At 50.5% G+C, this 20,654-nt stretch overlaps 1 non-coding gene across 1 annotated transcript; it reads right to left on the bottom strand.

Moving 5' to 3' along the window:
• Positions 1-2,210: 2,210 nt before the first annotated feature.
• Positions 2,211-7,446, bottom strand: TIAM1-AS1 (TIAM1 antisense RNA 1). Its single transcript, XR_007407535.1, has 2 exons — positions 7,200-7,446; positions 2,211-2,837 (listed from the first exon to the last, which is right to left on the bottom strand). It is a non-coding gene; the product is annotated as a TIAM1 antisense RNA 1 (transcript).
• Between the last annotated feature and the right edge of the window lie 13,208 nt (positions 7,447-20,654).

Genomic DNA, 20,654 nt, shown 5'->3' with positions numbered 1-20,654 from the left:
AGAACTGTAAGAAAATTAACTGCTTTAATTTATTCTAAGTTAAAAATAAATGTGTAAGCCACCCAGTGTGTAGCGTCCTGTCATAGCAGCCCGGGATAAAACAAAGGCACTTAAGCACAGAGACATTAATTAAACTTCCTGAAGGTCACACAGCCGGTACGGGACAGAGGCAAGATCTGACTTAGGGCAGTCTTTGCTTTTAACCACTAGCCTCTCTGCTTTAACTCCTCCTCCTTCTTTTTAAAAAGATTTATTTATTTAGAAGATTTTATTTATTTATTCATGAGAGATATCCAGAGAGAGGCAGAGACACAGGCAGAGGAAGAAGCAGGCTTCCTGCGGGGAGCCTGATGCGGGACTTGATCCCAGGACCCCGGGATCATGACCTGAGCCAAAGGCAGATGCTCAACCACTGAGCCACGCAGCGGCCCTGAACTCCTGTTTCTCTAGAAGATGTGCATGCGTGTGTGTGTGTGTGTGTGTGTGTGTGTGCGCGCGCACGCGCGTGGAGGGGCAGGATCTCGAGATGGAGAGAAAATGGGGTGTCCCCTTCTTCTGGGAGGTTGACGTCTGTGGCTCCACTGCACCAGTGTGCTTCCTGGGATGAGTAGCTTCTTTTAAGTCCAGTGATTGTTTTGCTGAGGCAGCATGGCTGCCTTCCAGCATTTTCCATAGCGTGCTGTCAGACCCCGGGGGGATGGCCCTTGCGTGGAGCAAGAACAAGCGGCTGGCGCGAGGCAGGTGGAGCCGTCTGGCTTGTTGCGGCCGGGCGCCAGCAGCCCTGACCTCCCCTCTCGGCCTCCCCGGGTGTGTAAGCCACGGGACAATCACAGAGGCACCGCCCGGGGATGTCATCGGCCAGGTCGTCAGAGCCCCGTGCAGGGGCAGGTGGTGGCCGTGCTGGCGGTGAGCACAGCAGAGCGTGCAGACTTGTCAGGTCACTATGTTGCACACCTGGATCGAACATAACACGTGCAACTATATTGCAAAGGGGGGGGTTGTCCATGAGGCTGAGACCTGGTAGAGCGTCTGGGAGCCCCACCGCCAGGCCGTAGCTGTGGTTTGCAGGGGAGCTTTTGTTCTTTCCCTTGTCGATGAATTAATAATGGGGCGAGGGTGGGAGGACACAGAAGGAATAGCATCGAACTGGTTTTCTCTGGGAGACCCTCGGATGCATTCCCGGTAATTGTTTTGGATTTCCAGCTCTTTCCCCTTAAAACACATTTTAAGGAATTGCTTTTCTTTTTTTTTTCCCCCGTAGTTGTTTGTTTGTCCCTTTGCCTTGAAGTTTCTGAAATATTCCACAGCGCTGTCCTTGCCAATTCTGCAGAAGTGTTGCTGTTGCTCAGAGCCTGTTCACAGCCAAGTGGGAGAGTTTCTCCACAAACTGCCATTTCAGTGAAAACACAGAAAATAAAATGCAACCAAGCACATTACACAGAGGAGGGAGTGCTAAGTTCCCCGGCTGTGATGCGGCCTGGCTTGTCTGGCCCTGCCTCCTTGACCTTGAGTTTCTTCGCATTGGTTGGACACGAGTCTGCGTGTTGAGGCTTCCTCGGTCTCTTCTCCACCATTGAAGGTTTGTCATGGCTGGGAAAGTGTGCTGGCTCCCTAGGTCCTTTTCTGGAACCTCCTTCACCCTGCTCCCAACATGTGTCCTCAGGTAAGAAACTAAAGAAATTCTTTTAGTAGGAAGTTTATTCTTACCATTTTTTAAAGATTTTATTTATTTGAAAGAAAGTGCGCACAAGCAGGGGGAGAGGCAGAGGGAGACGGACAAGCAGACTCCACGCTCAGAGCAAAGCCCCACAATCTGAGCTGAAATAAAAAGTCGGGTGCTCAACCCACGGGGCCACCCAGGTACCCCAAGCAGTTGTTTTTAACATCGTCGTTCATCTCAGGTGTCTTTCATTTTCAAAGAAGGCTGATGGGTTTCCCAAATTTAGGTGAGGATGAATTATGTGAGGATTTTATTAAGATGTAGATTTGGATTCGGTGTGTCGGAGATGGGGCCTGGGACCGTGCGTTTTCTGAAATCGGCCGACGGTGCTGGTTTACAGACCACACTTTGAGTCACCAGATGTAGAGAAACACTGAATGGTTGAGTGGTTGTAGGGAATACTATTGGGGTGTACATTAGTCAAGGTTAAAAACAAATCAAAAGGAGATATTTACATATACACACTCACACACACTCACACACAGAAAGGTGTATGGCGAGAAGGTTTATTATAGGAATTAGTTCATGTGATTGCAGAGACTGACAAGTCCCAAGCTCTGTCATCTGCTCGCTGGAGACCCAGGAGAGCTGATGGTGTAAGTTTCCATCTGAAGCCAGCAGGCTCAGCCCCAGGAAGAGCTGAAGTTTCAGTTTGAGTCTGAAGACTGGAAAAGACCAATGTCATAGCTTATCCGGTCAGGAAGAGGAAAGCCTCCTTACAGAAGGGTCAGCCTTCTGGTTCTATTCAGGCCTTCAACTGATTGGATGAGGCCCATCCACGTTAAGAAGAGCAATCTGCTTTGCTCAGTCTGTTGATTCAAATATTAATCTCGTGCAGAACAGCCTCATAGACACACTCAGAATAACGTCTGACCAAACGTCTGGGTACTCTGTGGCCTAGTCAAGTTGACTCATGAGATGAAGCACTATGAGAGGGTGTATCCTCTCTTGGGAGTCTTCTTCATGGCTCTTGGGTTGTCCTTGTTTATCTTCTTGGCATTCTTCGGTCAGAGGATCCAGATGCGTCCCCTTGTCAGCCTGATGTCCATGGCTGGACCCGATCTCCACGCTCTCAAGGGCAACTGTCTATATAACACCTGGGCCTGCCTCACGAATTCTGGCATAGAAACACCAGATGACACTTTACACTTATGTTGAACCCCATAAGGACCTTTCACACAGCAAACACCTAGTACAACTCGTACGTGAAGGACAGGCTACATAATGTGAAAATGTCGGGCTCCTTGTTCAAAACTTAGGGTTAAAAAAATTAGGATTTTCAAGACAGCAATAGCAGAGCAGGAAACCAAGTGTGCAGCCCTTCTGAGTGCAGGATCCTGTGGGATTACAGAGATCCTACATCCATTAGGCTTGCCCCTGTTCAAATGGACACCCGGGTCAGGAACAGAGGTGACACAAGTAAGCACGTGGGCCCATCTCTGCGGTGTAGCCTTACTAGGGAAGGCTACTTGTTGTGACTTAACTACATTTGTATTTCGTGAGGCTCTCAGTCAACAGTGGGGAAGAAAATGTTGACTTGGGGCTGGAGGTGAGGTCATGTACTAGAAACGTAATTTCTGCTCGTTCTCTTGTCCTACACCCTTAATTCTGCCTCCGACCGCTCCCTTTTCTCCTCTTCATGCCAACGCTGTGTTTTCTTTAGATGTCAACAGTGCCCTCAGGAGATGGGATGCTAGAACACTCTGCCAGATGGCATTTGTCTGTGTTTTAATCAAAATGCCCCCCCGCTCTTTGCCACAGTGTGAAGCAACAAGATACTGTGTGAAGCGGACAAGAAACAGCACAAAAGCCTGCGGTAGCTTTTGAGGTCAAGAAATGTACCCGAAGGGCGGATGAGCTGAATTCTGCTAACCTCCGGGGTAGCACCGTGATTGGGGGAGAGGCTCCCCAGGTCGGCCCGAGCAGATCCCGAGAGGCGAAGTCCTCATGTGTTGATGTGGGTGGGGCTCAGGGAGGGAGCCCATGATGGAAAGAACCCAAAGGGGTGCTTTCCTTTATATCCACTTCCTCCTAATGGGCAGGGCTAAGCCTTTCTCATATGGTCTTGCTCAGGGTTTTCAACCATGTAATGAAATACCATTATTCCATTTTTTTCTTTCCTTTCTTTCCTTCCTCCCTCTTCTTTTTTTTAAAGTCCTCTCTATGCCCAACGTGGGGCTTGAATTCATGACCCTGAGATACAGACTTGCACACTCTCCCCACTGAGAGTGCAAAATTATTCCATTTTGTTTTATTTATTTTTAAAAAGATTTTATTTATTCATTAGAGACACACACACAGAGAGAGAGAGAGAGAGAGAAAGAGAGAGAGGCAGAGACACGGCAGAGAGAGAAGCAGGCTCCATGCGGGGAGCCCGATGTGGGACTCGATCCCAGGACTCCAGGATGATGCTCTGGACCGAAGGCAGGCGCTAAACTGCTGAGCCACCCAGGCTGCCCCTCATTATTCCATTTTAGAGATCAGGACACTGACTCCAAGTCTTTCGTAAACGTAGCTAAACCCCAGAGCTAACCTTTATGAGTGCGTGCTGTGGGCCGTGCGTGACCTCATTTGAACCCCCTCAACATCCTTACGGGTTAGGTGGTTACTCCTATTTCATAGAAGGAAAAAGTGAGGCCTGCAAAGGATTGAGTATGCTGCCCGAAGCTTCAGAGCTGGAGAGTGGTGGAGCTTGGATCCACACCGGCCAGTGAACTCCTGAGTGCCCTTAACTGCTTTTCAGATTTCCTTAGAGCAGCGGGAGCTGTGCCAAAGGCGATCAGGCGGGCCACTCGGGATTCATCTGAAGTTCACCTTGCAACAGTGGCACCTCCTTCACAACACAGCCACGCTGGCGGTGGCCCTGAGTGAGGCAGAGAGCTCCAACTGCTCACCTCCCGGGAAGCCTTTAGTTACCTCCCGCTGACACAGGGCGCCTCAGCAGCTGCCACCATGCGCGTCTCCAGTGGAAGATGTTTACCGATTGATTTTTCAAGATTTCGTTTACTTATTTTAGAGTGAAAGAGCACAAGCAGGGGAGTTAAGGATAGAGGGAGAAGGAGAGAACCTCAAGCAGACTCCTTGCAGGGCGCAGAGATGGACTCAGGGCCGGATCTCACGACTGAGACCATGACCTGAGGCCAAATCAAGAGTGAGATGCTCAACTGACTGAGCCACCCAGGCGCCCTGGGAGATGTTTATTTAAGACACAGTATTTTGGGACGCCTGGGTGGCTCAGCAGTTGAGCGTCTGCCTTTGGCTCAGGGTGTGATCCTGTGGTTCTGGGATCAAGTCCCATATAGGGCTCCCTGCAGGGAGCCTGCTTCTCCCTCTGCCTCTCTCTCTGTGTCTCTCATGAATAAATAAAATCTTAAAAAAAAAAAGACTCAGTATTTGATGTTATTATATGCCAGGCACTCTTCTAAGCTTATGACTAATATTAACTCATTCATCCTCATGCCAATCCTATATAGTGAGCACTACTGTCATCTCAGTTATAACGATGGGGAAACTGAGACACAGAAGTCTGAAGTAACTTGCCCAAGGTCACAGCTAGATGATGATGGGCTGACTTGAAAGTAGGCAGCCTAGCTCCAGAGGACATGCACTTCTGAACATACTTTGCAAAAAACACTGTATTCATATTCATATATATATTCCCATTATATATATGAATATACACACATATTCTCCTTCCAATATGATGACTTGTAACTACTTAGGAAATTGCTCTTGGGACGCCTGAGTGGCTCAGTGGTTGAACGTCTGCCTTTGGCTCAGGGTGTGACCCAGGGTCCTGGGATCGAGTCCCGCGTTGGACTCCCTGCAGGGAGCCTGCTTTTCCCTCTGCCTGTATTTCTGCCTCTCTGTATGTCTCTCATGAACAAACAAATAAAATCTTAAAAATAAAATTGCTCTTCCTGCTGGGATGAAATATTCACCAAGGAACGATTCTTCGTTGAGAAGCTTCAGCAAGGTATTGGCTGAGACGAAGGCAGTTTTTTGAAAGGGTATCTTTTGGAAAAATCTCAACAAACTTCACTCAGAAAGCTCCCTGCAACACCCATCCTGGCACCTGGTAGACATATCAGTCTTCAATCTCCTAACCATTCTCAAAATTGATGCCTAAGAAGCACTTCTAATCTTCAAAGGTCTTACCTCTAATTATAGCTCCTCTATATTTATTGATTAAATATTTTTGAGTGCCCCAAATATACCGGGCTTTGCTCTAGGCACTAGGAAACAGCAGAGAACGAGACAGATAAGATTCTGGATGGAATGGAGTGCTGTGCTGGGGCAGAAGACATACTTAATTGGCATTTCAGCCCACAGAATTCAGGGGCCAGTGGAGCCCTGGGGGTGGGGGGTGGGGTCTCTAACCTTGACTGGATACAGGAGGTTCCCAGTACCTAAAAGGCTGCTGCACAGTTGGAATTTGGCAAATGTCTACTGCATGCATGTATTGCCTGCAAACTGGGTTCTGAAGAATGGGTAGGAGCTAGTTAAGAGAGGGAAAAGTAGTGTGTGTGTGTGTGTGTGTGTGTGTGTGTGTGTTATTCTGGACAAAGGCAAGAGCCCAGTGGTGAGGGAGCAAAAAAAGAGATTTTTCAGTTCAGAAGGATGATTCTGCAGAGGAGAGATTTCAGGAGGGCTGGAGTAGAAAGACGTGGGAGGCCCTTGATGTGGTCGAGTGAGAGAAAAACCCGGAGGAGGGCATGGATTTGGGAAGTAGGCGACAACAGAGGGGAGGAGGAGGAGGGAGAAGCCAAGGAGGATTTTTAGTCCCCCCCCCCCCCGCCCCCCTTCGGGTTTACCCTCTAGGACACAGGCAATGCCTTCACGGTTCCTTTTGTTTTCAGCCACATGACCACGGGAGCCCAGGCCGTCCCACCTCTCAGGTAGTTAGGGAATGTTCCCCCAGCCTTTGTTCTCCTCAGGTGGCGAAGTCCAAGGCTCTTAAAGTGAGGAGGGAGCTGTGGCCCAGCGTGGGGAAAGCCTGGTTACTCTCCACCGTGCCCGTCCCCGTGCCCGTCCCCGTGCCCGTCCCGGCGTCGGCCTCCCCCACGAGCTCCCGCAAGGTAAACGCAAGCCTCGTTTCCGAATTTTACGAGCAGGCACCAGGGGTCCCCGTGAACCGTACTCGGCCCCGTAGGGGGATGCAAGGCCCAAGCCCCGCGCTGTGATCTTAGGTTCATTCGCCGGCAAGGCGGGTCCGCTCGGGGAGTCCGGGCTCCCGGCGTTGGGGGAAGGCCGCCTGCCGCACCTGGCGCCCGGCTGGCGCTAGCCTCCCGCAGCGGCCGCGGGGCCGGGTGGCCTTGGGGTTTCCCTGCCTCCCGCAAAAAAGTTCCCGTCTCCCCCTAGAGCCAGGCGCACGCCTCCCGAGCCAGACCACGTGTCGCAGGTACGTCTTTCTGGGCTCTCCCCCGCCCCCGACCCGTCCCCCTCCCTCCCAGCCCTAGGTGGCAGGAAAATCCTTTACCTCCGACCAATCCCACTGACGCCGAGCCGCGCGCGCGCGCCAACCCGAGCTCCTTCTCCGTACGTCATTGGCCACCTCCACCTATGCGGAGTGACGGGCAGCTCGGCCGACCTATAGCCGGGGGAGGCGGAGGCCGCTCGGCCCTCTCGAAGCCGCTTTGTTAGGGGCTCCCTCGCCGCCCCCCAGCCCGCCGCGCCTCCGCCGCCTTCCCCCGCTCCCCGCCCGGCCGCGCCGCCGGAGCCCCGCCGGGTGGCAGCGCCGGAGCGCGCGGCGCCCGCATCCTCGCAGCCGGGCGGCCGGGGCCGGGATGCCGCGCGGGTACCCAGCGTGCGGCTGTTGTCACTCCGGCCCCAGTCCGAACGCCCCGCTCCCGCATCCGCCGCCTCTGATTGGCCGCCTGGAGGCGGAGCGATTGTCGGGCGGCCCAATCGGAGCTCGGTTTCCCACGGGCGGCCGTGGCCCCGCCCCCCGGGCCGCCGGCGGAGGCGCCCTGACAGCTCCCATTGGCAGACGGCGAGCGGGCCGGAGCGCGGCCGGGCCGAGCAGCGCCGCCGCCGTCGGGCGCGCAGCTCTGCAGCGCCCGCAGCCCCCGGAGCCCCGCGTCCCCGCATTGTCCCCGGGCCCGTCGCGGGAGGTCCGGGACGAGCGTCGCGGGTGAGTACGGCGGGCGGGCGGCGCGGAGCCGCCCCGGGGGCCGCGGCGAGGATGCCCCGAGCCGCCGCGTGCCCGTGGCGGGCACGTCCCGAGCCCCGGCCCCGCACCCTGGGCCTCCCGGCGGGTCCTAGCTCCCCCGGCCGCGCTCTCCCCGTATTGTTCCCGCGCTCACACCCGCGGGAGGTGAGGAGCGGGCGAGCCGAGGCCGGAGGCTGGAGGCTGGAGGCGACGGGGAGCCGCGGGGGGCGGGCGGGCCAGCGGCGCCCAGGTGCCCGGCGCCCGGCGAAAGTGACAGCGCCCGGGCGGCGGCGTTCGGGCTCCGCGGCGGCGGCGGCGGCGGCGGCGGCACTTTGTGTTTGTCGGCTGATTTTATCAACTTCGGGGAGGGCGTGCGCGCGTGTGTGTGTGTGCGCGCGTGTGCGTGTGCGTGTGCGTGTGCGTGTGCCGCGGCGCCCGACTTGGGCAGCTCCAGGCCCGGCTTTCCGGCGACGCCGCGGGCGCTCACCTTGGCGATCGGGGCGGGAGCCGCGGGGCGCAGAGCCCGGGGGCCGCCGCTCGGGGCCGGGGACCCGCTGCCCGCCCGGGAGGCGGCGTCTCTAGCGGCCTCGGCGCGCGCGCAGACAATGACTGGCCCGGGCGCGGGGTCCGCGGGGTCCGCGGGGTCCCCGGGGCCCGACCCCGACCCCGGCCGCGCCGCGCTGTCCCGCGGGCTCCGCCGCCGCGATGCTGCCCGCCGCGCGGTTCGCCGCCCCGGCCGGGGGGACCCGCTTTTGTTTACGGACCTCGCCCCTGGGCGACAGCCGCGCGCTGCGCTCCCCCGGCCCAGGCCGCCGCCGCCGCCGCCGCCGCCCCCTCCGCGCCGGGAGCAGTCGGTGCGCGCTGTCAGGTGACGCCCGGAGACACGCTGCGGGGAAGCCGGCCTGCCCGCGCCCGCGCCCGCGCCCCCCGCCCGCGCCCTGCACCGCGGCGCCCCGGCCCGCGGGGGGCTCTGTCTGTCCGACCGCCGGCCGTCGGGGCTCGCACCGCCGCAAGCCCCCCCGTCCCGCTAGCATCCCGAGGCCTTGCGCCATCAGCCCCGCGGGATTCCGAGCCTGCCTTCCCCTGCGTGCTGGCGAGTCTTGAAGGACGCGCGCGAGCCCTGGGGGACGCCGGCCAGCCCAGCCCGCCTGACGGGAGGGACCCACGCGGCCGCGGGGCATCCGCGGGGCATCCGCGGGGCATCCGTGGGGCATCCGTGGGCCCGGCGCCGCGGTCGGCTTCCCCGCGCGTGCCGACCCGGTGCACCTTGGAGCTGGCGCTGAGGTCAGAGTCTCGGGTTCCCCGACCTGCCCAGAGCCCCTCGCGGGCTGGGTGAGCCAGGCCGGGCTGCTTAATCTGCATCTCCCCGAGTCTGTAAAGTGGGGATGATGTGTATCCCCGTCTCTGTGTGTGTGTGTGGGGGGGGGGGGACGGGGGGCAGGGGTTCAAAAGACAGTGAAAAATAATCAGTTTAGCGCAGTGATTGCCACAAACGAAACGCTGCAATGATGTTCCCCAGTTAGAGGGGATCTAATGATGTTCCCTAATGAGAGGGGATCTATCCAGGGGATAGACCCGTGTCTCTTCTCCACTTCCCTGGCTTCTGTTTCATTTTAGAAAGCTTGAAGGACTGTTTTCAGCCTCAAAGCCGGGTTTATTTTACTTGGCCTTAGGTTTGATTATAGTTATCTAATCGCTTTCGGCTCCTTTTTTTATGTGTTTGAATTTCCATTAGGTTTTCGTTGTTTTCTTCTTCCCTCTTCGTTGAGGCTGTGCTGAGGCCCAGGCCTGGGTTGGGAGGACACCTGGGCCAGGTGGGAAGCGGTTGCCAGTGAACCAATGGGCACTGTGCAAAGTGATTAGCACCCGGATGGAGGGAGGTTTGAACAAAGAGATACCTGGAGGCCGGGAGACAACACTTCCTGGTAGAACTGAAATTCGAGCCATGTCTTGTAGCAGAAGTTTAGTTAATCCTTGGTTTCTAGAATACGCTCTTTTGTACCCCCGCCCTAAAGAGCCCCACCAGGGAGGTTGTCTTTGCGTGGCAAACACCAAAGTTGCTAAGTAATGATCTTTGAGTACAGGAGAAAGAAACCCAAGGTGGAGGCTTGACTGTCCAGGGAAGGTAGAAGGAGAGACTTGATTTCACTGGGTCTTTAAAATGCCCTTATCTGTGTTTTGACTGGTTTTTCCTCTGCTCCACCAGCCCCGCGTTGCTAGTTTTTCTAGGCAAAGAGAGAAGCCAGTTCCATACAGGGAAAACAAAAACAAAAACGAGAAAAAAAGCCCCTCTACAGTCCCAAATCAGATAGTTTAAAAGAGGCAACCTCAGGTTTGGCTGCAAAGAAAGATCTTATTGGAAAAGATGTTTCCAGGTTCAACACCCTTTTGCTGGTTGGGGCACATGGTTGAGTTAGGTGCAGTAACACGGCTTCAGGGGTCTCCACCGGCCCAGTAAAGCACGCAAGCCCAAAGTAGGTGAGGGGCTTGCAGTCTGTCCTGGGGGCGCAGAGGCCCCCAGGGAATGCTCCCTATACCATGCTGCTCCCCGCGCCTGCCTCAGGCACCCCCAGGAGGCTGGCTCCCGCGGACAGAAGAGCCAGGAGCGTTCTTGCTAGATAGATATCAATTAATATACGAGATAACCCATTTAATGTTCTGCTAACGATGATTCCGAGCCTTCTTGCACTTGTTCTGGGAATTCTCTGGCCCTTAGGGATGTGGAAAGGCAGCTGTGCCCCCTGCTGCCGTCGGGGGATCAAATCAATTGGGGGCCTACACTTAAAAGGGAGCACGTGGCTCGGAAATCTCATTAGCTGACAATTTCACTCCTCTCTAACGCTCGTCCAAAGAGCTTTGACAAAGACTTCCTCTCCCCCCGCAAGTTCTCCCTCCCAGCTTCCCTCTCCTCTCCTGCCCCCCTGCCTGGAAGGAAAGGCAGCCCTGGACCAACCTTCTGCGGGTCAAAATTCCTGCCATCCAGGTGGCCTGCTGAAGCCCAGGCTTTCCGGGGGTGGGGTGGGGGTGGGGGGGGTGGTGGTCAGAAATCCCATCCCCAGAGCTTTGCTGAGGGCCTACTGGGTGTGCTGGTTCACAACTGGTTGTGCTGGTTCACAACTGGTTGTTTCCTTTCCACGAGGAGCTTGCGGTCTGCAGGAGAAACGTTTTGTGCGACTGCACTTTAGTGGATGGGGAAGGTCAAGCCTGTGCTTCCCTTACCAGGAAGGCAGGTGAGAATATAGGAATCACATTGAGACCTCCACTGGGAAATATCAGAAAGGGAGACAGACAGTGAGAGACCCTAACTCTGGGAGATGAACAAGGGGTGGTGGAAAGGGAGGTGGGCAGGGGGTGGGGGTGACTGGGTGACGGGCACTGAGGGGGGGCACTTGATGGGATGAGCACTGGGTGTTATGCTATATGTTGGCAAATTGAACTCCAATTAAAATCTGTAAAAAAAAAATAAAAAATTGAAGTAAAAAAAGAACCCTCGACTGGAAGTCGGATATGGCAGGGTATTCTGCTGTTGGAGAGTGCAGGAGGGGCAAAGGCGGGAAGGCAGAAAGAGAGGCGGTTCCTATGGGCAATGTCCAGATTCCTGACCACCATGCAGGCTCGTGATAGAGAAAGATCCTTTTTTTTTTTTTTTTTTTTTAAGATTTTGTTTATTTATTCATGAGAGACACACAGAGAGAGGCAGAGGGAGAAGCAGGCTCCCTCTGGGGAGGCGGATGTGGGACTTGATCCCAGGGATCACTACCTGAGCTGAAGGCAGATGCTCAACCTCTGAGCCACCCAGGCGCCCCAAGAAAGATCCTTATTTTCGCTGTCTCCAGCCATTGGACTCCTGTATCTAAAACACTGCTCTGCGGGGGTTGTGTGTATGCACAGTTGTGTATATCCGACAGTCCTGCCTGTACATATACATATTTTCCTTTCTAAATTAAGCAGATGGGTAGAGTATGTTTCTGAGTGTGTCTGTCTTGTATTTTTCTCAATATAGGACCAGAAAGAACTGGCCCCAGCAATGTTTTTCAGCTTTTTACAATTCTAGACTTCAGGTCATTTCATCTCTAAAAATTATTTTTTTTAAAGATTTATTTATTCACGATAGACACACACACACACACAGAGAATGAGAGAGAGAGAGAGAGATTGGCAGAGGGAGAAGCAGGCTCCATGCAGGGAGCCCGATGTAGGGCTCGATCCGGGGACTCCAGGATCACACCTTGGGCCAAAGGCAGGCGCTAAACCGCTGAGCCACCCAGGGATCCCCTAAAAATTCAGTTTTTTATATAGGTAATCACTCCTGTGTTGAAAAAGAAAAGTTCTCATCATTGTAGGCCAAGTCACTTATTTAACAAAAAAAACTTTTTTTAAAGATTAAAGAAAGAAGGCCCTGAAAGATAAAGCAGTAGTTGGCCAGGGACAGAGTGTTTGAAAATAAAACAATGCCCCAGTGTAAAAGGTACGGGGTATTAGTAGTTCGGTGGGTTTTCCCCCTCCATCCCCTTTCCCACCTCCTGTACCTTCCTCCCCACCCCTCCAGCATAAGACTTGCACTGTTCCTGGGGTCTCCAGGGACCTCATTAAGAAATTCATAAAGGTCTAGACTGTGGTTACAGAAAGATTCCTCCTGTGCGTGGGTGAGATTCTTCTAGAAGACCTTGGAGCTCTTTTGCTCTGTGAAGAGGTTCCTCCCCAGTGGACTGAGGCTGAGCTTAGAGGCTCGCATTCCCCTGCAAGTGGGGTCTCATTCATTCAAATGGTGGCAAGACTTGGGGTGGGGGGAGTGCACAATCCTGCTGTGATAGAGGAGCTGGTCAATTGTGTGCCTTCAAAGGGTGTTACCCAGAGGGATGATGCAGGGAGGAGCTCCGTGGGAGGAAGTTTCTTCCAGGCGAGGGCGCGCACCCTCAGTTACAGAATGGGCCAAGGCCCTTTGAGTTTTGGTGCTGCCACAGAGTTTCTTTCCATACAGGGAGGCTTGGGTGCAGTCCGGGAGACGGGGGTCCCAGCATTTTGCCACCCTCGAGCAAAACCAAAGTATGACATGAGGGGCATTGCATGTTCTTCTGGCCAGGGCCACTTTGAATTTATGAAGGAGGAGGGTTTTTAACAAAAGCCACCTATGTTATTTAGCACCAGGACCTGCCCCCACAGAATGTGATTTTATTAAAGACCTGCTGATTAGTGTACAGACGTGCGAGGAATTTAGAGGGTTGGAAGACGGTGGACCCTGGGTGCCCTCCTTCCCCGCTTTGGCTTGGGATAGGCCAGGTCGGGGAGGGGATGAGACATTAGGCTATGGAGGTAAACTGAAGTTGCTTTTCCTTAAAAAACCCCAAACACTGTTCTCCATGGCGTCCATGGCAGAGACAGGCTGTCCCGCGGAAGGAACCTGTCTTTGGGGTGGCTGTCTCCAGGCCAGAGCTCTCCTGTCTGCCCACCCACCCTCCCTCCTCCTTGGCTGGGAGCTGCTAACCTTGTAAATAGAGATCAATTCTGGTTCCTGTTCCTGGATTCCTCTGTCCTCTGCAGAGGCGATAATGGCCCTGGAAGGCCACCAGGTCAGCCCTGGGGGAGGGGGGAGGTTAGGGTCTGAGAATGGGGCTGGGAATTCATTCCTTCTATGGGATTGTTGGCACCAGGGAAATGGAGGCCTTGGGGTTTCCACCCTTTGCTCTTCAGGAGAGGGGCTGGCATGGGCCTGATGGCCACAGGCTGAGTCCCAGGCGTCTGGCTTGCCTCCCCTTTCTCCTAGCCACGTTGGAGGCCTCCCCGGGTCTAGAGGATCCCAGCCCCAAGCCTGACCCGCTCAGGGTGCCTTCAGATCCTGGAGACAAGATCTCTTTGACCCACCTGGGCTGGGTGGAGCGCGTTGGCTGAATTGCGGGCGAGTGGAGATGTCCAGCGGGAAGGTCTGGGAGCCCCTGGAACTCATTAGCTAGTTTCCACTCGCTTTTTGGGCAGTGTTTTAGAGGCCCAGAACTGTGGGTTTATTTTGCCGTTAACTTCTTATGTGGATTTGGGGTTTTTTGGGAACTTAAAAGGAGCCTGACCCAACTGAGCTAATGTGTTCATTTTTACTTTTTTTTTTTTTTTTTTGTGGCAAAATGTGCATCTTCATCTCCTCCCATTTCGCAAGGTTGTCCTTGGAAAGTGAGGGCATTTAGCCGGCCGTAGGCCTCCCCCCCCCTTCTGATACCTGCAGGGCAGGGGGGGCCCCTTGCCATGCCAGTGAGGCCTGAGCTCTCCAGGTACCCAGGACACTCCTGCCCTGCCTCTTGCCTGGTGTCATGATTGGATTTACCATCTGACACCCCCAGAAGCACTCTACTCCCGCTGTCCAGAATCAAGTCCCGGGTGTCCGGGGATCCCTGGGTAGCTCAGTGATTTAGTGCCTGCCTTTGGCCCAGGGTGCGATCCTGGAGTCCCCTGATCAAGTCCCACATCAGGTTCCCTGCATGGAGCCCGCTTCTTCCTCTGCCTGTGTCTCTGCCTCTCTCTCTCTCTATCATGAATAAATAAATAAAATCTTAAAAAGAAAAAATTCCTGGGTGTCCGAGTTGTGACTCTGACGATGTTTTAAATAGCCATGGGTAGTACTTTCCTGGTGGCAAATTCTGCTGCGTTCTGGTGGTAAGCAGTGTGTCTGCCTTCACCCTTTGGTTTACATATTTATCTACTTATTTATTTATTTAGATTTTTTTATTCATTTGAGAGAGGGAGCTGAGCAGGGAACCTGATGTGTGAAGCTCGATCCCAGATCCCCAAGATCATGACCTGAGCCCAAGGCAGCCACTCAACCGACTGAGCCACCCAGGCACCCCACACCCTTTAATTTTTAATCTGTTGTTTAAACAGGGGTCCAGTGTGTGTGTGTGTGTGTGTGTGTGTGTGTGTGTGTGTGTATGTGGAGGATGTCATATGCACTTTCTTTCATCTAAAATGTCCTTTGGATCCCACAGCTAGTAGGTCTTTTGACTCTTGCCATGGTGAGGCTCTGACCCAATGATGGTTCTTCCCCTCTGCTGTTCAGAGGGAAGGGCCTTGTACATGTTTTTTGTTCTCTTAAGGGTCTAACATACGTGCCTGAGTTTGCCTTAATCGGGATGCAGTCTCTGACTATGAAACTTGAGTCGATTTTGCTCAGTAGATTTTTTTTTAAATTAATTTTTTTGCTCAGATAGATTTAGATCGCAGTTTTACTCAGGGATGATGATCCAGTGTATTATTTTTCCCTGCCATCAAGTGTATTCTCCTATCATCCATATTCTTGCACTCCGGTAATGCCAAGTTTGACTTCTTTCTAAAAACGTGTAAATAATTGCATATAGCATTAAGAAACTCCTGGAACAGGCAAGCTTACAGGAAGAGTGTTTTGTTCCCATCCCTCTCTGTTCTCGCCCACTCCTGTACTCTCCAGAAATGATCACTTTTGTTCATTTTTGGATTTTTTTGCTCTTCTGGTGGTTGTCTTTGTATCTCTAAGTAATGGGCTTATAGCACTTTTATTTATTTATCTGCTTCCTGTTATGATGCAGGACCATTTAGCTGGCTTACCGCTTCTTACGCCCCTTCATTCTCCAGATTTTTAATGGTTATATTTATAGTTCTTTTTAAAAAAAGATTATTTATTCATGAGAGACACAGAGAGAGGCAGAGACACAGGCAGAGGGAGAAACAGGCTCCCTGCGGGGAGCCCAATGCAGGACTCGATCCCAGGATCCCAGGATCATGCCCTGAGCCACCCTATTTATAGTTCTTATATTGATTATTCTTCAGTCTTTGTTACTTATATAGACCTCTAATTTAGCTTTGTCAACTGAAGCCTGACTTTAACCTCCCCTTTGTAAAGTGAGCATATTGGCATCCTGACCAGTCTTTTCTCTCAACTTCCCACCTTCTCCCTTACACCCCCTATTTCCGGTCACCTTGGGATTGTTAAGAGTGTGTTCTATAAGCGTGATTGAGTCTTCTATGGCCTTGTCTATAGGTTGCTTTTTTTTTGTTTTTTAAGATTTCATTTTTAATCTCTACACCTGACATGGGGCTCAAACTTAACAGTGCTCAGGTCAGGAATCATGTGCTCTACCATCTGAGCCAGCCAGGCGCCCCTGGTTTGCTTTTGTTGTTATAACAGCTTTATTTATTTATTTTTCAAAGATTTTATTTATTTATTCATGAGAGACACTCAGAATGAGAGAGAGAGAGAGGCAAAGACACAGGCAGAGGGAGAAGCAGGCTCCATGCAGGGAGCCTGACCTGGGACTCGATCCCAGGACTCCAGGGCTGAAGGCGGCGCTGAACTGCTGAGCCACCCTGGCTGCCCTATAACAGCTTTATTAATATATAATTTACATATCACACAAATTAGTTCCTTAAAGTGTGCAATTCAGTGGTTTTTGGTATCTTCACAGAGTTGTGCAGCCACCCCCATAATCAATTCTAGAACATTTTTTAAAAAAGATTTTATTTATTTGAGAGAGAGAGCACAAGTGGGATGAGGGGCAGAGGGAGAAGTAGACTCCCCGCTGAGCAAGGAGCCCTACCCGGGGCTCAATCCAGGGACTCCGGGATCATGACCTGAGCTGAAGGCAGATGCTTAACCGACTAAGCCACCCAGCACCCCTAGAACATTTTCATCACCCCCAAAAGAAGCCATATACCCATTATTATTCACTTCCCTCCCCATGCCAACCCCTCGCCTCTGGTAGCCGTGAATTAATTAATTAATTAATTGATTAATTTTTTGTAGCCATGAATTTATCGTTCTCTGGATTTGCCTGTTCTGGATGTTACATATAAATGGAATTATATACTATCTGGCCTTTTGTGTCTGTGTTCTTTCGCATAGCATCATGTTTTCAAGGGTCATCCATGTTGCCCCTTGTGTCAGAATTCTTTTTATTGCTCAGTAATGTTTCACTTTTTGGATATGCCACATTTTGTTTATTCATTTATCAGTTGATGGACATTTGGGTTGGTTCCACCTTTTGGCTCTTTGTGAATAGTTACTGCTATGAACATCAGTGTACAAATCTTTGTTTGAATACTTAAGAATTTTTTTTTTTTTTTTTTGGTAAACACCTAGGAGTGGAATTACTAGGTCATAATAGTAATTCTATGTTTAATTTTCTGAGGAACTGCCAGATTGTTTTTAATGTGGCTGCACCATTTTACATTTCCACGAGCAATGTATGGAGATGCCAGTTTCCCCATGTCCTGGCCAGCATTTGTTCTCTCTTGTCTTTTTGATGACTGTCATTCCAACAGGTGTGAGGTGACATCTCACTGCGGTTTTGATTTGAGTTTCCCTGATGATGAGTGATGTTGAGCCTCTTTTTCACGTGCCTTTTGGCCATTCGTGTATCTTCTTTGGAGAAATATCTATTCAGAACCTTTGCCCATTTTTTAAATTGGGTTATTTGGGTTTTTGAGTTGTCGAGTTGTAGGAGGTCTTGATGTGTTTTGGATTTTCACCTCTTATTGGATAGATGTTTCGCAAATACCTTTTCCTCCTTTGTAGGTTGCCTTTTCACTTTGTTGGTGGTTTCTTTTGGTATGCAGAAGCTTTTAAGTTTGACGTAAACCCACTTTAGTTTTGATTTTGTTGCTTGTGTTTTTAGAAATGATTTCCAGAAAATCATTACCAACACCCACATCAAGGAGCTTTTCTTCGTATGTTTTCTTCTAGGAGTTTCATAGTTTCACTCTTAATGCATTTCAAGTTAATTTTTGAGAGTAGTGTAAGATGGGGGTCAAGTTTCCTTCTTTTACATGTGAATATCCAATTTTCCCAGCACCATTTATTGAAGAGACTGTCTTTTCTTTACTGAATATTCTTGGCTCCCTTTATTTCACATTTAAAAAAAGAGCAATAGTCTGTTTACTTCAAAAACTGGGTGTGTATGATTCAGTTATTTTATTTATTTACCAAAGCTACATGAAGGAAATATTTGCAAAGTAATTTGAAAGTGAACAGTCTTTGGGTATCAGCTTTTGGGCATTACATTTCTGCTGGGTGACATTTTTTGTTGTGTTATGTTAGGACAGAGGTTCTTAACTGAGGGCAGTTCTGCTCCCCAGGGGGCCTTTGGCAGTGTCTGGAGATATTTTTGGCTGTCACATTGGGGAGGTTATATTGATATCTATCTAGATATAAGGAGATACCAGGGCATCTAGAGGCTAGGGCATTGCTGACATCCTGTGATGCATAAGACAGACCCCAGGACAAAGAATTACCTGGTCCACAGTAGTGCTGAGATTGAGAAACCCTGAATTCAAAAGACACAAATATTAATAGCATGCATTTAAATTTTTTCACTTGGGAGAGGAGCTTATGTTTGCTGGATATTTGGAAATGAGTGGTCAGATTAGTACTAATCTGGGGCATCAGATTATTTTGCTTATTATTTTAGCTGGCATAACTTAATACGGTATCTTTTTTTATGATAGAAAGTGTTATTGTGTGTGTGTGTGTGTGTGTTTTGTTGTTGTTGTTTGCTTAGAGAGGAGGAGGCAAGGGGCAGAGGGAGAGGGAGCGAGAATGTTAAGCAGGTTCCACGTCCAGTGCTCAATCTCATAACCCTGACTCATGACCAGAGCCCAAATCAGGAGTTGGACGCTTGGCTGACTGAGCCACCCAGGCGCTCTGAGGGTAGAAAATTTTAAAAATTTGGATAATAATTTCTGAGGTTTCGGGCCTCTTAGTGCTTGAGCAAGTTCACCCACTTAATGACTTCAGAATGTTGCTAATAACAGCGTTAGGAACGGCACATCCTTAGCCCTCAACTCTGCTGTGGTTAATGTTATGGGAGGAAAAGTATTTGCAGTCTGATCATTATAGCATTACTCCTTTTAGGCAGTTCACGGAGTATTAAAAACATTTTCAGGGATCCCTGGGTGGCGCAGCAGTTTGGCGCCTGCCTTTGGCCCAGGGCGCGATCCTGGAGACCCGGGATCGAATCCCACGTCGGGCTCCCGGTGCCTGGAGCCTGCTTCTCCCTCTGCCTATGTCTCTGCCTCTCTCTCTCTCTCTGTGACAATCATAAATAAATAAAAATTAAAAAAAAAACATTTTCAGAAAAAAAGGACGGTGCAGGATCCACTGTGACATTTTAGGAAAATTTTTTGAATGTTAGAATAATTATCTCATCTTGAAATCTCTGATTAGAAATGATCATTTTAATCTATAAATATCAATTGAACTTTAATATCTCATTGTAATTAGAAAAATTAAAACCTCATAGCTGGTTTTTACTTAACTAATAATTTAACAGTCTATTGTTTTTGAATAGATATTTGTTTAAATTTTATTTTGTTTTAAAAAGATTTTATTTACTTATTCATGGGAGAGGCAGAGAGAGGCAGAGACACAGGCAGAGGGAGAAGCAGGCTCCATGCATTAAGCCCGATGCCCCATCCCAGGACCCCAGGATCATGCCCTGAGCCTATAAAGCAGACACTCCACCACTGAGCCACCCAGGCGTCCCAAGTTTTTAAAAACTGATCCTGTGAGTTTTTTTCCCCCCTTTTCTCTTCCCCTGCTGGCAGTTAATGCTTTAATGTGGGGATTGAATCTGCCTGCAACCTTGGACCTGGGAATCCTCCCCCATAGTAGCAGACCATTCAAATTGCCTTAAAGAAAAAGATTTGTGGGAGCTGTTTGTTGTGGGGTTCAACTTACTTTGAGTAAGAACACCCAAATGTCCTTCTCTCTCTTTGAGGAAATGGGGTTAAAACCAGATGGACATATTTATAAATGTTGCAGGTTAGCATTAGGAACTTGGGAATCTTCTTGCCGAAGACATTAGAGATCTCAGTTAAAGGCCCATTCTTTACACCAGGACTAGTTAACAGCTTATTAGAGTGAGAAGGGCTAAAATTATCCCTCATGGACAGGCTCTGAATTTTAATTGTGGTAATCCATGTCTCCTCAGCCTGTGATACAGCCAGTTCTGAATCCCATCCAAGTCAGAAAAAGTGAATTTATGGGCCTCCTAGCAACCAGCATCTAGCAATGTAGAGCGCCCGGACTTTACTAGGGGCACGTGGAGCCCACTCCCCCAACATTCGGGGGCCCAGCCCACAGCAACGACAGCCGAGAGCCACAGGGGTTTCGGGGAGACTGGTTCTAGGAGCATAAGATATGGTCTTGGTTGCTATGTTATGGTTGCTAGAAAACCATACATGATTTGGGGGAAAATGGAAATCTCTGAAGGAACTATTAAGGTACAATTTTTCCATTTGGGAAAGTTACTTTCTGGAATTCAGAAATGGAGAGCTTAATTAGGACATGAGTCAGGTTAGATAGTTTCATACCCTGAGTATTGCAACAGCCTCTGTGACTCAGATTTTTGAATTTCTTCCTTCCATTTGAATAAAATCTCTGACATCTAGCAGCGTTGAAGTGGTTAATGGCTTTTGATTACCTGGGTTCATCCTTTTCCATTTTCCCCAGACAGTCTGTGGGGTTTTTCCCCTTCCCATTTGGTGGTTCTTCCCAAATATATCATTAGTGCTTTTTCCCTTTAATTACAAAGTATTTTTCTTAATTACATTAGGTACCGATACTGCAAACTGTGTAGCCAAAATACCACAATAAATATCTTTCAGTTTTGAGATGAAGGGGAATTCCTACTTTCTTATGAAAGGTTTTGCAGTGAGTAGGGGTTCCTTTGATAATCAGAAAAATTGCATTAATTAAATCCACATTCAGCTTTGGGTTGGTGGTGGCCAGTGGGAACTTAATCTCCCAAGTCATATTTTCTTGTTCGG

This window comes from Canis lupus, chromosome 31 (assembly GCF_003254725.2).
Source record: "Canis lupus dingo isolate Sandy chromosome 31, ASM325472v2, whole genome shotgun sequence".
Taxonomy (NCBI): Eukaryota; Metazoa; Chordata; class Mammalia; order Carnivora; family Canidae; genus Canis; species Canis lupus.
This window is presented reverse-complemented; position numbering and strand designations above follow the sequence as displayed.